Source organism: Sinocyclocheilus rhinocerous, unplaced genomic scaffold (assembly GCF_001515625.1).
Source record: "Sinocyclocheilus rhinocerous isolate Xijiao unplaced genomic scaffold, SAMN03320098_v1.1 scaffold44, whole genome shotgun sequence".
NCBI classification, from domain to species: Eukaryota; Metazoa; Chordata; class Actinopteri; order Cypriniformes; family Cyprinidae; genus Sinocyclocheilus; species Sinocyclocheilus rhinocerous.
The window spans coordinates 1443204-1458504 of NW_015631022.1; the positions used below are offsets into that span (position 1 = coordinate 1443204).

Here is a 15301-nt window from a genome sequence, read left to right on the forward strand (position 1 = left end):
TGTGTGTACTGTGTATATTTATTATGTATATATAAATACACATGCATACACCTATATATTTTGAAAAAATTACATATATTTACATGTATATATTTATATTCATATAATTTATATATAAATATATTTTTTATACAAACGTAACATATTTTTCTTAAATATATACATGCATGTGTGTGTATTTATATATACATAACAAATATGCACACACATATGTAAACAAAAACTTATTTTGGATGTGATTAATCGTTTGACAGCAGTAATATATATATATATATATGTTGATGAGTAATTCATATGAAAATGTAACTTAATAAAAACTACTTGTTTTACTCATTTAATTTGAATCTAAATGCCGTGAATTCAAACTTGAATTCCAGATTAAAATGTTTTTGCTGTAGCATCAGTTTAAATCCTGTTACAATTCCGAGAACTGAATTGGAATTTAAAAGACTTTCTCTGTTCAGTTCTGAACCTCTCAACCCTGCTATGGCAATGAGTGGATGAATGTCATCGTAACAGGTTGATAAAAAAAAGATTGATTACACTGTTTGTTGTGTAATGGCCTGTGAATTCTGACTTTCAGGCTGGAAGGGGAACCTGTGTCAGCGCTCTCTGGCTCTGTTTGTGAGTGTTGCTGTTCTGGTGCCCTGTGCAGTGCTGAGAAAGAGACCTTTTTGAAGGATATTGTTTTTTTGTTTGTTTTTGTTATGTAATTTTGAGGTGTTCAGTTTTATTTTGGTTTTAGAAAATAAACGTGATTGCTCTCCTCACAAATCAACTCTTTCTTGTTTGTGTTTCATGCTCTCTGTGCCTTGCCCTGGACTTTTATGTCACTTCCTGTCTTCGTCAGCGCTCTCTGGCTCTGTTTGTGAGTGTTGCTGTTCTGGTGCCCTGTGCAGTGCTGAGCGTCTACTACCTGCTGCTGCAGACCTTTGTGTTACGGCTGGAGTTTGTGCTCAATGCTGTGCTGCTCTGCTTCTACAGCTTTGAGCTGGTTCTGGGGCTCATGACCATCTCGGTTTTTTCAAGGTAACTGCTTCTGTATTTTGTATGTTTTTCAACATATTTATGCTATAGTTATAAAGAGACATACACGTTATGAAAAGACATGCATGGAATAGAATAAAAATATGCAAGTGGAAATTTACAGAACTGACTTGTCTTTTTAAAATACTAGATATTTATGCTCAGCATTTTTTCACTCTCTTTCAGGGCCAACATTTATTAAGTTCATCTGCTTTTTTGATGTCAGAATGAAAACACTAAACAGAATAAGCTTGCGGTCTTTCAAACTGAGAGCTGTCAACAGTTACCTTTTTTACAATACATGTAAGTTACATAAAACAGACATTTCATTTGTACAGTTTTTCAAACAAATAGATTAAGCATCTTTATTAAATAGATCTTGAGATGTTATAAAAGCTATTTCCAGTGTGCACAGATTTTTTAAAATAATGTGTTAATCGCAATGTAAATGTATTTATGTAAATATAGACTGCCATTATTAAATGGTAGAGTGAAACAATTGTGTTGTCATAATTTTAACACTTAATCATGCACATGCACGTTTTCGAAATGTTTCAAAATGCATACAGTGGGTACGGAAAGTATTCAGACCCCCTTAAATTTTTCACTCTTTGTTATATTGCAGCCATTTGCTAAAATCATTTAAGTTAATTTTTTTTCCTCATTAATGATCCTGGATTAAATCTAAAGGTCAATGCCTAACGCCGTGTACGCCGTGTTCCTCAAATCAGCAGAATATCAGTGCTTACCTTGAATCTACATTTTACACTCCCTTTCTAGTGTTAATGTGGAAGAGAATATGGAGAATTTAAAGGGGTCATATGATGCGATTTCAAGTTTTTCTTTCTCTTTGGAGTGTTACAAGCTGATTGTGCATAGATAAGATCCCTGAAGTTGCAAAGACTAAAGTCTCAAAACCAAAGAGATATTCTTTATCAAAGTTAAGACTCTGCCACGCCCCCCTAAAACGGCTCGTTCTAACACGCCCCCACATATCTACCCCACTATGTGGAAATATTTGCATAATGCACCCAAATGTGCAAAGAAAGAAGGCGTGGTTTCAGGAACACACATAGATGCTTGCTTCTGCCTTTTTCCCCAGCTTCTCCACAGCATTACAGTTTATCAATGGCATGTCTGACTAGTGCATTTTTTTGAGCCTATATTTAGTATAAGTAAAATACTAAAGTACTGTTAAAATCAGATACTCTTAAGACTTTTACTCAAGTTGTTTTGGAAATGGTGACTTGTAACGTGTAGTGGAGTAATTTTCACTGAAAGGTATCTGTACTTTTACTCAAGTATGGTTTTTAGGTACTCTTTACACCTTCGCATTTGGGTGATAACTTTTCAAAAAGTACCTTATTTACCCCTAAAAGGTGCATATTAGTACCCCCAGTGTATGTATTAATACATAAATGGTACATATTAGTATCTTTTGAAAGGGTATCGTCACCCCACCCTTATGAACATTAACCATGATTTTATTGTAGTAAAAGTGTATTAACCATGTTTGTTTTTTGGTGTATTGATTACCGTTTGTGTAACCACTGCTTTACTACAAATACCATGGTTAAACTGGTTAGTATAGCAAAACCATGGTTAATTTGTGGTTACCATGGTTTAACTAGTAACCAAGGTTTTTTTTTTTTTTTGTAGTAAAGTCATGGTTAATTTTCGTAAGGGCAGTGAAAGCTTCGTGCATTTTTTTTTTTCTGAGGGTGAACCATCGCCAAAACTGGATTCTATGCTAATTATTAGTGGCTACTGCTGATAAACTTGAGAAATGTGCTGGAGATGTTGCACAGCCAGATATGACTCAATGTGCAGTGAAATCTCCCTCTCTCTTTGATAAGAAATTACTAAACATTTTTCAAAGGAACAGACTGTCTTTGGCACACAGTGTGCTTCACTGCTCATACAGCAATATACTTTCCTCTGTAGTGCTCATAATCACTTAGAAAAAAATGGCGGATCTCAATCTTTGCGTTGTGTGACCAAAATACCAAGCGGGTGTATTTGAAACCCTGGAGGTGGCGACAACTTGCTATCTCAGTTTCAGATGTCTGACAGACTGCTGACTAACCACAAATATCCACAGATATACGGTTTGCATATGCGAAAAGTGTTGCCTGCTTCCTAAACCGAACAAGTGAGGGATTTTGAACATTTTGAGAGTGAGATTTCTTCTCTTTTTATGTGCACTGGAGCTCTGTTAATATGCAAGGCCAGTGCTGGATTAGCGCAGGTCAACACTCTCACACAGTGTGTTATGGAGGGGATAAAAGTCTTTAATCTGAGTTGAATTAGAGCAATCCTGGATTAAATCTAAAGGTCAATGCCTAACGCCGTGTACGCCGTGTTCCTCAAATCAGCAGAATATCAGTGTTTACCTTGAATCTACATTTTACACTCCCTTTCTAGTGTTAATGTGGAAGAATGATCTTTAAAAAAGCATCATATGACCCCTTTAATATTTCAGAGGCACCTGAGAGAAATTCAATGATATCCATTATTTAAATATTATCCAGAATGTATGTTTTGATGTTGACCCATGAAAACCACAAACTATATTTGACTGCACTTGATTTTATCCTAGTCACAGTGTAATTATGCTATTAAATAATGTTAACTAACAATGTGTATTGAACTATACTGTAAATAGAAATTGTGAAATAAAGTGTTACAAAATATTTAATTAAACTGAATTAAAAATATTTGGTAATGCTTTACAATAGACTTCTTTTTGTTAATGTTAGCTAACTACATTAGTTAAAAAAATACTCCCAATGCATTTATAAATATTAGTATACATATTAGTTGTAATATCAGTAAAATTATGTCAACATTTCAAAGTTTTATAACAATGAACAGCTGTATTTTTGCTAACTGATATTAACAAAGGTTATTAAATATTAGGTTGCAGCTTTTTTAAAAGGTGTAATTATACAATTACTGATTAATATAATGTGTACTAGGTATGTACGGAGTATGTTTAGATTAGGGTTTGGTTTAAGGTTAGTTGCATGCAATTATGCATAATTTACTGTTATTACTATATTACTTTGTAACAAAGAGACCATAAAATAAATATTGTAACAAATGTACTGGTCATTGACTATTTTTTCCTAGCTCGATACACTTGTGGTGTTCCGAGGTAAAAATGGGAACACCACATGCTATTTTATTACCAAACATTGGATTCAATCTTTTTATTAAACTGTTTTCTTTCAACTAACACAGATTTTGTATTCCTTTTTGAAACCTTTTTGATCGTAGGCCTCAATCATCTGAGCTTATGCACCTCAGTTTTTGAGTGAACATTGCCAAAATGATTCACAAATAATGCTTTTGTCACTCAAAAACTGATGGTGCATAAGCTCAGACCAATGAGGTCAAATCAAATCCAAAAAGAAAAACCTGTGCTGCATTGAATTTAAAAGGCCAGTCATTTTTGACCAGGAACACCAAATTAGGTGAAGGATTTCCAACAGAGCACAAAATAAGCTACCTTTATTTAAAGCTAAATTACAATAACCATAACATATTAATGTTACAGTAAGTTTAAATGTGCTTCACTCTCCAGGACAGCCACTTCAGTGACTTCGTAGACACCCTCACAGAGTACGAGACCAAGAACGTGCTCGCGACTCCCATCATGAACGGCAAGGACATGGTGGCCGTCATGATGGCGGTCAACAAGATTGGCGCTCCTCATTTCACTGCTCAGGATGAAGAGGTAGCATTCACTCATATCACTCTCTGTGATAGCGAGTACAGCGCTTTGTGTTTATGCTCAACAATAAGTCGGAGTCTCGGTGAGGATGCCAATTTGAAACGTAAACAATGCCAGAAAGATTAATTATATGCATTGTGCTTCCCACACATACTTTTAATCTCAAATGTTTTCATTGAATATTAATACAGTAAAAGCATTTTGATTAAACAGACTTCTACAGAACAGATTAAACGCTCTGTTGAAGTAAATCGAGCTCTGTGTCTTGTAGACGCTGAAGAAATATCTCAACTTTGCCAATCTTGTGCTTCGAGTTTTTCACCTGAGCTACCTGCACAACTGTGAAACCAGAAGAGGACAGGTGGGATTTCTGGGAGATTGGGATTTAAGACATTGACCCGTAAACACTGCCACTCCGTGATCTTGTCATTTTTCCTCACATCTGCGTTGCAGGTGTTGCTCTGGTCTGCCAGCAAAGTGTTTGAGGAGCTGACTGACATTGAACGACAGTTCCACAAGGCCCTCTATACAGTCCGAGCCTTCCTCAACTGCGACCGCTACTCTGTGGGCCTCCTCGACATGACTAAAACTTAAGTGATTCATTAGTTATTTATTGCATCAAATATGCAGCTGGATTTGTAACTTGTAATTTGTCTGTTGAAGAGTATTGAAATAATTAGATTTTTGTTTATTTGTCTGTAGGAGTTTTTTGATCTTTGGCCCATACTGATGGGAAAGGTGCCTCCTTATAGTGGACCAAAGACCCCTGATGGCAGAGTGAGTGATACACCGAATAAATGGGGAATATGTGTTTAGTTAGTCATGTTAGAGAAATGAATTCTTACATGCTGTCACATGTTTGACTTACGGTATTAATTCTGCTCCAGGAAGTGATTTTCTACAAAGTGATTGATTACATATTGCATGGAAAGGAGGACATCAAAGTCATTCCGTAAGTTAATGCATTTTATATTGCCTGTTAAATTTGAGCTTCCACTTGGCATTTAATTAAGCCCAGTATTGCCACATGCATTATCATGCATCATTCTACATTACATGCATTGTAATTATAAACATAACTGTATCAAGAAATAGCATGTCTGGCTCTCCAGTTCCAAGATGTAAGGTGGGTCAGACCGTTATGGATGTTTGCAAGGGTGGGTCAAACTCATGACTGGGCCCATCTACAGTAGGCCCTCCTATTGAGCCAGGTCTAAGACATAATTATTTTAGTGTTATTTGAAAGTACAAATCTTCATATTCTTAGCATATATACACTACCATTCAAAATGTTTTTTTTTATTTAGCAAGGATGCATTAAATTGATCAATAGTGACAGTAAATATTTGAACTTTCTGTTCATCAAAGAATCATGTGGGTAAAAAAAAGCATATCTGTTCAACTATAATAATAATAATAATAAATGTTTCTTAAGCATCAAATCAGCATATTCAAATGAGATCATGTGACACTGAAGACTGGCGTAATGATGCTGAAAATTCAGCTTTGCATCACAGGAATAAATGACATTTAAAAAATGTTACAAAAGAAAAGTTATTACAAATTGTAATATTATTTGACAGTATTACTGTTTTTTTACTGTATTTCAAATAAGAGACAGTGTTATTAAAATGTTACTAAAAATAATTTTTACAACTTTTAATGCATATATTAGATTTTTCTAGACTACCTAGAAAATAAAAATGGGATCCATTTAAAGAAAAGTGCTGGATTGTTCTGTTCAGACACACATGCATTGTCGTTACAGTAACCCTCCAGCTGACCACTGGGCATTAGTAAGTGGACTTCCCACCTACGTTGCAGAGAACGGCCTGGTGAGAGTCTAGACCTCCATTCTCCTCTCTTGATGCCACAGTAGTCAGACAAGTTGGAAGCTATTATGGTTTATAATGTTCCTGTCATGTGCACAGCGAGGGGGAATAGAATGTGTTCCCACACTGAAATGATGGATAATTGTAATTTTGTGAACAGTAATTAATCAGAAAGCAATGCCCCTTCTCAGTGAGCGTGACTGCTGCTTTCTCTTCACTCTGTCTTACAGATCTGTAATATCATGAACGCAGCTGAAGACGAGTTCTTTGACTTTCAAGTGAGCTCACCTTAACTTACGCACCTATGAAAGCCCTGTATAATAATAATAGTGAATGCAATTTAATTAGAAGTGTTTCAAAAATAAAAGCTGTACACCTCAGCATTTTGTATATCTACAAAATTTTATTGAAATTTTCCCGAAATGTATTTTGGTTAAAGTTTGTTTTTGTCCTGCCAGAAAGAGTCTCTGGATGAATCTGGATGGACAATAAAGAATGTACTCTCTTTGCCCATCATAAACAAGAAAGAGGAAATTGTTGGCGTGGCCACATTCTATAACAGGAAAGATGGAAAGCCTTTTGATGACATGGACGAAACACTAATGGAGGTATTTGAGGCCACAGTATAGAACAGTAGTGTGTCATAGCTAAATATATAGTAATGGATAGATCAGCAGACTCTGCATTATTTATTTTTGAACATTTCATTGAGAACATTTCATAGTGTAGTGAAAGTTTACCCTGTTTTCAATTTATTATGCTGGGTTGGTTGGATTCAACTAAACTGCTAAGCCAAATTTCTAAAGTCTCTAAAAAGTACTTTGTACAAATGTGTCTGTTTTATCTTAGTGCTACAGTCCACAGAGACTTTCAGTTGAGTTCAATCAGGTTCCCTGTGGAGATGTGAGGCTTTTTTAGTTTTTCCATTAATTTCCACCCGATTTGACTAACAGAATGTTTTAATCTTCTTGTTCTCTTGTTGTTTCATTTATTTTGGTGTGAATCTGAAACTGAATGTGAATCTGAGGATGAATCCCATCCTAAATGTGAACTTAAATGTAAATATGAATCTTAATCTGAATCTGAAGCTGACTCTCAACCCACAGTAAATGTGAACCTGACTGAAAATATGAATCTAAACTTGAATCTTAACCTCCAGTATTTGTGAACCTTGAATGTAAATGTGAATCTAAACCTGAATCCGAACCTAAATCTCAACCTACAGTAAATGTGAACCTGAATGAAAATGTGAACCTAAAAAATTAAATGTGAACCTGAACATGAATCTGAATCTCAACCTAATTGTGAATCTGAACGTAAAGTTGAATCTAATTGTAAACTTGAATGTAAATGTGAATCTAAACCTGAATCTCAACCTGAATCTCAGTACATGTAAAACTGAATGTAAATGCGAATCTGAATCTGAACCTGAATCCCAATCTACAGTAAATGTGAACCTGAATGTAAATGTGAATCTAAACCTGAATCTGAACCTAAATCTCAACCTACAGTAAATGTGAACCTGAATGAAAATGTGAACCTAAAAATGTATCTCAACCTACAGTAAATGTGAACCTGAATGTAAATGTGAATCTAAACCTAAATCTCAACCTACAGTAAATGTGAACCTGAATGAAAGTGTGAGTCTAAACCTGAGTCTCAACCTGAATCTCAACCTACAGTAAATGTGAACCTGTATGAGAAGTGTGAATCTAAACCTGAATCTCAACTTACAGTAATGAACCTGAATGTAAATGTGAATCTAAATCTGAACCGGAACCTAAATCTCAACCTACAGTAAATGTGAACCTGAATGAAAGTGTGAGTCTAAACCTGAGTCTCAACCTACAGTAAATGTGAACCTGTATGAGCAGTGTGAATCTAAACCTGAATCTCAACTTACAGTAATGGACCTGAATGTAAATGTGAATCTAAATCTAAATCTGAACCGGAATCTAAATCTACATTAAATGTGAACCTGAACATGAATCTGAATCTCAGCCTAATTGTGAATCTGTATGTAAAGGTGAATCTAAACCGGAATCTCAATCTACATTAAATGTGAACCTGAATGAAAATGTGAACATAAAAATGTATCTCAACCTACAGTAAATGTGAACCTGAATGTAAATGTGAATCTGAATCTGAACTTGAATCCCAATCTACAGTAAATGTGAACCTGAATGAAAATGTGAACATAAAAATGTATCTCAACCTACAGTAAATGTGAACCTGAATGAAAATGTGAACATAAAAATGTATCTCAACCTACAGTAAATGTGAAGAACCTGAATCTAAACCTACAGCAATTCTGAACCTGAATGTAAATGTGAATCTAAACCTAAACATGAATCTGAATCTCAACCTAATTGTGAACCTGAATGTAAGGTGAATCTAAACCGGAATCTCAATCCACATTAAATGTGAACCTGAACACGAATCTGAACGTAATTGTAAACTTGAATGTAAATGTGAATCTGAACTTGAATCTCAACCTGCAGTAATTCTGAAACTGAATGTAAATGTGAATCTGAACCTAAACATGAATCTGAATCTCAACCTATTTGTGTACATGAATGTAAATCTAAACCTGAATCTGTTTCAGTTGCTCACTCAGTTCCTGGGCTGGTCAGTGCTGAATACAGACACGTATGACAAGATGAACAAGCTGGAAAATCGCAAGGACATCTTTCAGGACATGGTCATGTACCACGTCAAGTGCAGGAAAGATGAGATTCAGAATATCATGGTGGGTTTCTCCAAGTTTAAAGTCTAGTTGTTTTATAGCTGTGTGTGTGTTCAGCTGTGATGTCTCTCTCTGCAGTACGAAACACTACCAGACTCGGAGGAATCAGAGATCGTTGAGTTTCACTTCTTGTGACTTTGAGTTCAGTGAGTTGGACCTGGTGAAGTGTGGCATCAAGATGTACTATGAACTGGGTGTGGTAGACAAATTCCATATTCCACGTGAGGTGAGTGATAATGACAACTCAAATCCTGTTGGTATATTTTGACTATATACTGTATCTAACTAAAGAAAATGTAAGAGGTTATGGTTGTTCTGGGATGATGTTTGCTTACTTTATATGACAAAACAAGCCACATTAATGTTCCTGGGGCCAGATTCACAAAAAATGCAAAATACAAATAAAATTCTTTCTATTTTCTAACTTAAAGTTAAGAATATTTCCAAGCAACATTTCTTAAGAATGTTCTTTTCTTTTCTTTTTTTTCTGAAGTCAAAATCTAAGAAGAATTTAAATACCTGAAAAAAATCTTAAAACTCATTGTACAGTAATACTTCCAATACATTGTAATAATTGAAACCTTTAACTTGTCTTAAATACCCAAAGGCAAAATGACAAGCCAAGTCAAATTTATAGCCGTTTTCACAATACGTTTTGTTTCAAAGCAGATTCAGATGGCCGATAATACAGTTTGAGACAATACAAGGAATCAAGCAGTTGAGAAATGCTATATAGTATATATCGCCCTATGTATGCGTATATAGTTGGACACACTTGGATATCCAATATTATATAAACAGTTGGACAACAATATAGTTACATTTTGCAATGAAATAAAAAAACAGACAGTTGAGATTCGCTATACTATATATCTCCTCACGTGACTATACTATATAAATGTGGAAAGAGTTTCATACTCTGAAGTAACACTAGTGAGCGATAATATAAATAATGACATTTCTTCCTTAGGAAGATTTAGGTGAATCTGGCCCTGGTCTCTAGATGGCTTGGGTCCCTCTTTCAATGAATTTTTATTCATTTTATCATTTTCAAAACGAGATATAATTCATGTCTACAAAACAAACAGGATATGCACCCAAGTTTCATTTTTCAAGTTATCATCAATGATTTATGTACATTCGTCCTACCAAGCATCACTAAATACTGCTGCTACAATTCGTCTAAAAATACACTGTGTTTCAGTGCACTCTCTTTAAGATATTTTATTGCACACTGTACAGACAAAGTAAATACAATATTTGCTATGCCTTGTAAGACTTAGCTGAAATTGATTTCTCTCTAGACCCTGGTGCGCTTTGTGTACTCAGTCAGTAAAGGTTACAGGAGGATCACCTACCACAACTGGAGGCATGGCTTCAATGTGGGCCAGACCATGTTTACACTGCTCATGGTAAGAGAAAAACCTCTCGGAATGACATTTCAAACATTTCATTTCTACACGCTGTTAAGGGGGCCTAAAAATCTCATCTCAACCCCTCTCCAAATCTGCTCTCGCTTCAGAGACAACACCTCATCTTGCTCAGCAAAAGCTAGTGAAGCCCTAGCTATGAATACATTTACTGTTCTCACCCTGCAAACAAAAAAAATAAATAAACAAACCAGCTATGTTAGCCTTGCAACAGAGCATTTGATACATTTGCCCCTCTCTTTAGTGGGTGCTAGAGTCGTGGGCCTTTTTTAGGGACTATGTTTAATGATACGGCCCATCTCCAACACGCATTCTCTGAAATGGCAGACGGCCCCGTCTAATTAATCAGCCGAGTGTAAACCTGCTCCTGGTTATATCATGTGTAATCACTGCGAGCTGGCTGTACATCAGGAAGGATGGTGTGTTGGAGGGCTGGAAGAAACGCAAGCCAGGCTGCTAATGAGCCTTTCTCGGCACTACTCCCATGCTTCACTGAGCCTAATGAGCCCTCACTAGTCAGCCTCTTGCTCTACAAGAGTAGGGGGTGTGTCTTAACGTGGCTCCGCCTTGAAGCCTATTAAACCTGCTCTTTTGTGTCTCAGACAGGTGACCTGAAGCGCTATTATACGGACCTGGAGACGATGGCGATGGTGACCGCTGGGCTCTGTCATGATATTGACCACCGCGGCATTAACAACCTCTACCAGATGAAGTATGCACTCATTAAAGTCAATGTCCCACTGCTCTTACTAAAGAAAAATGTGTATGTATTACAATATTCAGAAATATAGTGTGGAGACATTTTCATTTTTATATCACCAACATCCACTACCAGGGGTATCATGCACCAGTGGGTCACTATGCAGGATAAGATGTGACTAAAAACACATTCTTCTAAATCAATGTAACTTAGTAGTACTTTATTTAGATGTCAGACAAGTTTTGTGGCAGCATTTTTGTTTAGCGTGCAAACAGATGGGTTCAAAACCTGACCGGATATGCATTAACCGAGGAAAATTGCAACTTGACAGCTACTGAGCAACATTTTTACAGTATGTAGAGACATTTTGAAAAAATTTTTATTTTGTGCTCCACTGAGAAAAAAAGTGACATGCATTGAAATGAAATGAGAGGGGGTAGAGAATGGCATAAGTTATCATGCTTACAATAATCATGTAATTCAGTGGTCAAAGATGCATTTTTATTTGCATTCAAAATACACCCTAATCAAAGATCTAAGGAGCCAACGTTTACATTTAAATTATTAAAATCGTTAAATTTATGCAAACTGCATAGCACATTGCATCATGCCTATTTGCGTTTATTTTTACTGAAAGTCTGTGACCTTCTAGGTTTTAAGATTCCATTTCTGTGATGACTTTGCCAGGTCTGGGAATCCACTGGCAAAGCTGCATGGTTCCTCCATTCTTGAGAGGCACCATCTAGAGTTTGGAAAAACTCTGCTTAGAGATGAGGTAATGCTGAAAATTAATTACATTTCTGAGCAATTGTCATCATTGCATTTTTGAGCTCTGCAGACCATTGAGAATGTGCATCTAGTTGATAAGCCCATAAATAACTGCCTCCTCACTCACAGCAAGCAGTTTCCTCACTGAAATAAATTGTTTTCCAAGGCCTTAAATATCTACCAGAATTTGAACCGAAGACAGCACGAAACCGTCATCCATTTGATGGACATAGCTATCATCGCAACAGACTTGGCCTTGTATTTCAAGTAAGAATTGTTTTGTTTTTTTTCTGCTGTGTGGGATGTACTTGGCTTTTGTGAATCATTTATTCAGAGTTAGTCTTGCAGTCAGAGCTGCATAAGCGTGATTAACATGAATTTATTCATGATGTGCCTCTGCAGGAAAAGGGCCATGTTTCAGAAGATCGTGGATCAGTCCAAGACCTACGAGAGCTGGGACGGTTGGACCAAATACATGATGTACGAAACAACTCGGAAAGAGATTGTGATGTACGTGCTGTGCAAAAGTAACCTGCTAAATAACTAATATCACCTATAATAGCTGTTTGCTCAATAAGCTGCTTTATATACCACAGAATATAATATGCAGCAGCTTGAATTTGGTGCCTTTTAAGGTTCATAAATATGAATTCACAGCATGGTGTTTTGGTTTTATACACCGCAGGGCTATGATGATGACTGCCTGTGATTTGTCAGCTATTGCCAAGCCAATGGGAGATTCAGAGCAAGGTTAGATATTCCTAATGCATAATGCAATGTCACATGCAAAGCCTGATACCACAGCGACGTGTTCAAACATGTAGGGCAGCCAAGGGTGTGACTGCATAGGAAAATGAAATCGCTGGGCTCTCAGCATAATGGGTCTGAAACCCCATTCATATGATAATGTATCCATGGATGGGTTGTTTACATTCATTGTTGAACACTCATTATTATATGCGTTTCACAGCAGACGGTAATGTAGATCATCTCACATGCGTGAGATTATATTCTGCCGGATGTCATGCATTTTTAAAAAATCAACATTCTTCTTGCAGATGGTTTTTTGGTTATTATATTCGTGGAAGTAGTTCCAAGAACAATGATAGAGCCAAATTTTATAGTTGCAAATGGGACATGTGCCAGGTCTGTCTCAGTGGGAATCGTTATGTAGCGATTTCTGCTTGGTTTAAGTCATTAATGGTCTCTAATGCACAGTTAATATATTTGAAATCTAGTTACACGTAAAATCCATATTCGCATCTCTCCAAATGCATCTATAAAGGGCATAAATCTAAGTTTATCACTGACTGTGTCCTGTAGGTGGCGTTGTCCGTTGCTGCAGAATTCTGGGAGCAGGGTGACCTGGAGAGGACAGTGCTGGAGCAGCAGCCTATTGTGAGAAAGCGCCTGGAATGAAGGGGGCTGAGAGAAAGGGAATAAGAATGAAAAGTTCCCATGGGTCATGTCGTGATGCACTGCCTATTATGCGGTGCAGTGAATCAGAAAGAGCGGTCACAATGGCCCAGTCTAACAGACCGCTCCCAAACTCCCCATTTTCCTTAGCTGTGATTGGAAATGCAAGAATATAATGTCAACTTTTGAAAGTGTCTTCGAACTTTCTACTTTAGTTGCATGGCCCTTCATGTGTTATATCATTTAGCTTTAAATATTCACAGTATTGAACAGCCATGTAAATGTAATATAAATGAATGTGTGACCCATGCTTCTGAGTCTGAGGACAAAAGAACCTCTCAGTCAATTATACCCTGGAGTAATGTAATGTTTAATGCATTTCATGATGTTGATAACAAAGAATGGAATATATTTTAGTTTGCTCTTTGCTTTTCATAACAATAATCCCATTCAAGTCTATATGTGACCCTGGACCACAAAACCAGTCTTAAGTGTCAATTTTTCAAAATTGAGATTTATACATCATTTGCTACAAATATACCCCAGCGACTTAAGACTGGTTTTGCGCTCCAGGGTCACAAATGTTAGGTTAAAAGTAATCCAAAAGTAGCCAGAATACATTACTTAAAATATTACAAATGTAATCTATAATGCATGTTATTTGTAATCGGTAGCAGACTACAATTTGTAAGCAATCTGCTGGGAATCGGTAGGTTGTGGTTTCAGTTAAGAACATGCTGCTTCCTTTCCAGCCCATGATGGACCGGAACAAAGCGGACGAACTTCCCAAACTGCAGTGTGGTTTTATTGATTTCGTCTGTTCTTTCGTTTACAAGGTGAGGTCCTCCATTTCGATTAGTAAACAAAACGACATATGGGACTTCATTGATCTACACTTCTAAATGTTCACAGGATCCAGACGAGAGTCCATCAGGAAGCAGACACATAATCATCAGCATAAATGCACAATGCTGGTCTTGATCAGATGTCTGTATACTTGAGTTTTAGTGTGAGCGTCACAATGCAGGCCTGCTGGAAGTAGAGAATGTGAAGTGGAGAGGGCTGGAGGAAACATGGATTCACATAGGGTTCTATTTTCTACCAATTCAAATCATTCATACATTTCAAAACTTGATTTTCTGAATGTTACTTAAGAATGTCATTTTGTTGGAACTAAAAGAGGTGTGCAATATGTGTTGTCTGCAGCTTTTTGCACAAATCAAACAAAAACACGTCTGTTTGATGTAGCCTAATAGACTGCAGTTAGAATGCCAAGGAAAATAGTACCAAACAAACCCAAAGCGCCACTTGCTTTGATTCAGCCATTTTTATCAAATAAAAAAATTTGAATAAGCAATTCAGTGATTCAATCAATAAGACAGGGATTTGCTGCCACTTGCTGGTGGTTTTAGCTTCATATTTAAAGGGGTCATATGATGCGATTTCAAGTTTTCCTTTCTCTTTGCAGTGTTACAAGCTGATTGTGCATAGATAAGATCCCTGAAGTTGCAAAGACTAAAGTCTCAAAACCAAAGAGATATTCTTTATCAAAGTTAAGACTCTGCCACGCCCCCCTAAAACGGCTCATTCTAACACGCCCCCACATATCTACCCCACTATGTGGAAATATTTGCATAATGCACCCAA

The 15301-nt window shown here is 36.5% G+C and overlaps 1 long non-coding RNA gene and 1 pseudogene across 1 annotated transcript; one reads left to right on the forward strand and one right to left on the reverse strand.

Annotated features, from left to right (window-relative positions):
* Positions 1-4594: 4594 nt before the first annotated feature.
* LOC107741093 (rod cGMP-specific 3',5'-cyclic phosphodiesterase subunit alpha-like) overlaps positions 4595-15301 on the forward strand; it is a 13825-nt pseudogene continuing 3118 nt past the window's right edge.
* On the reverse strand, positions 7929-8856 carry LOC107741066 (uncharacterized). The gene is made up of 3 exons (XR_001640155.1): positions 8810-8856; positions 8023-8034; positions 7929-7970 (listed from the first exon to the last, which is right to left on the reverse strand). It is a non-coding gene; the product is annotated as an uncharacterized LOC107741066 (long non-coding RNA).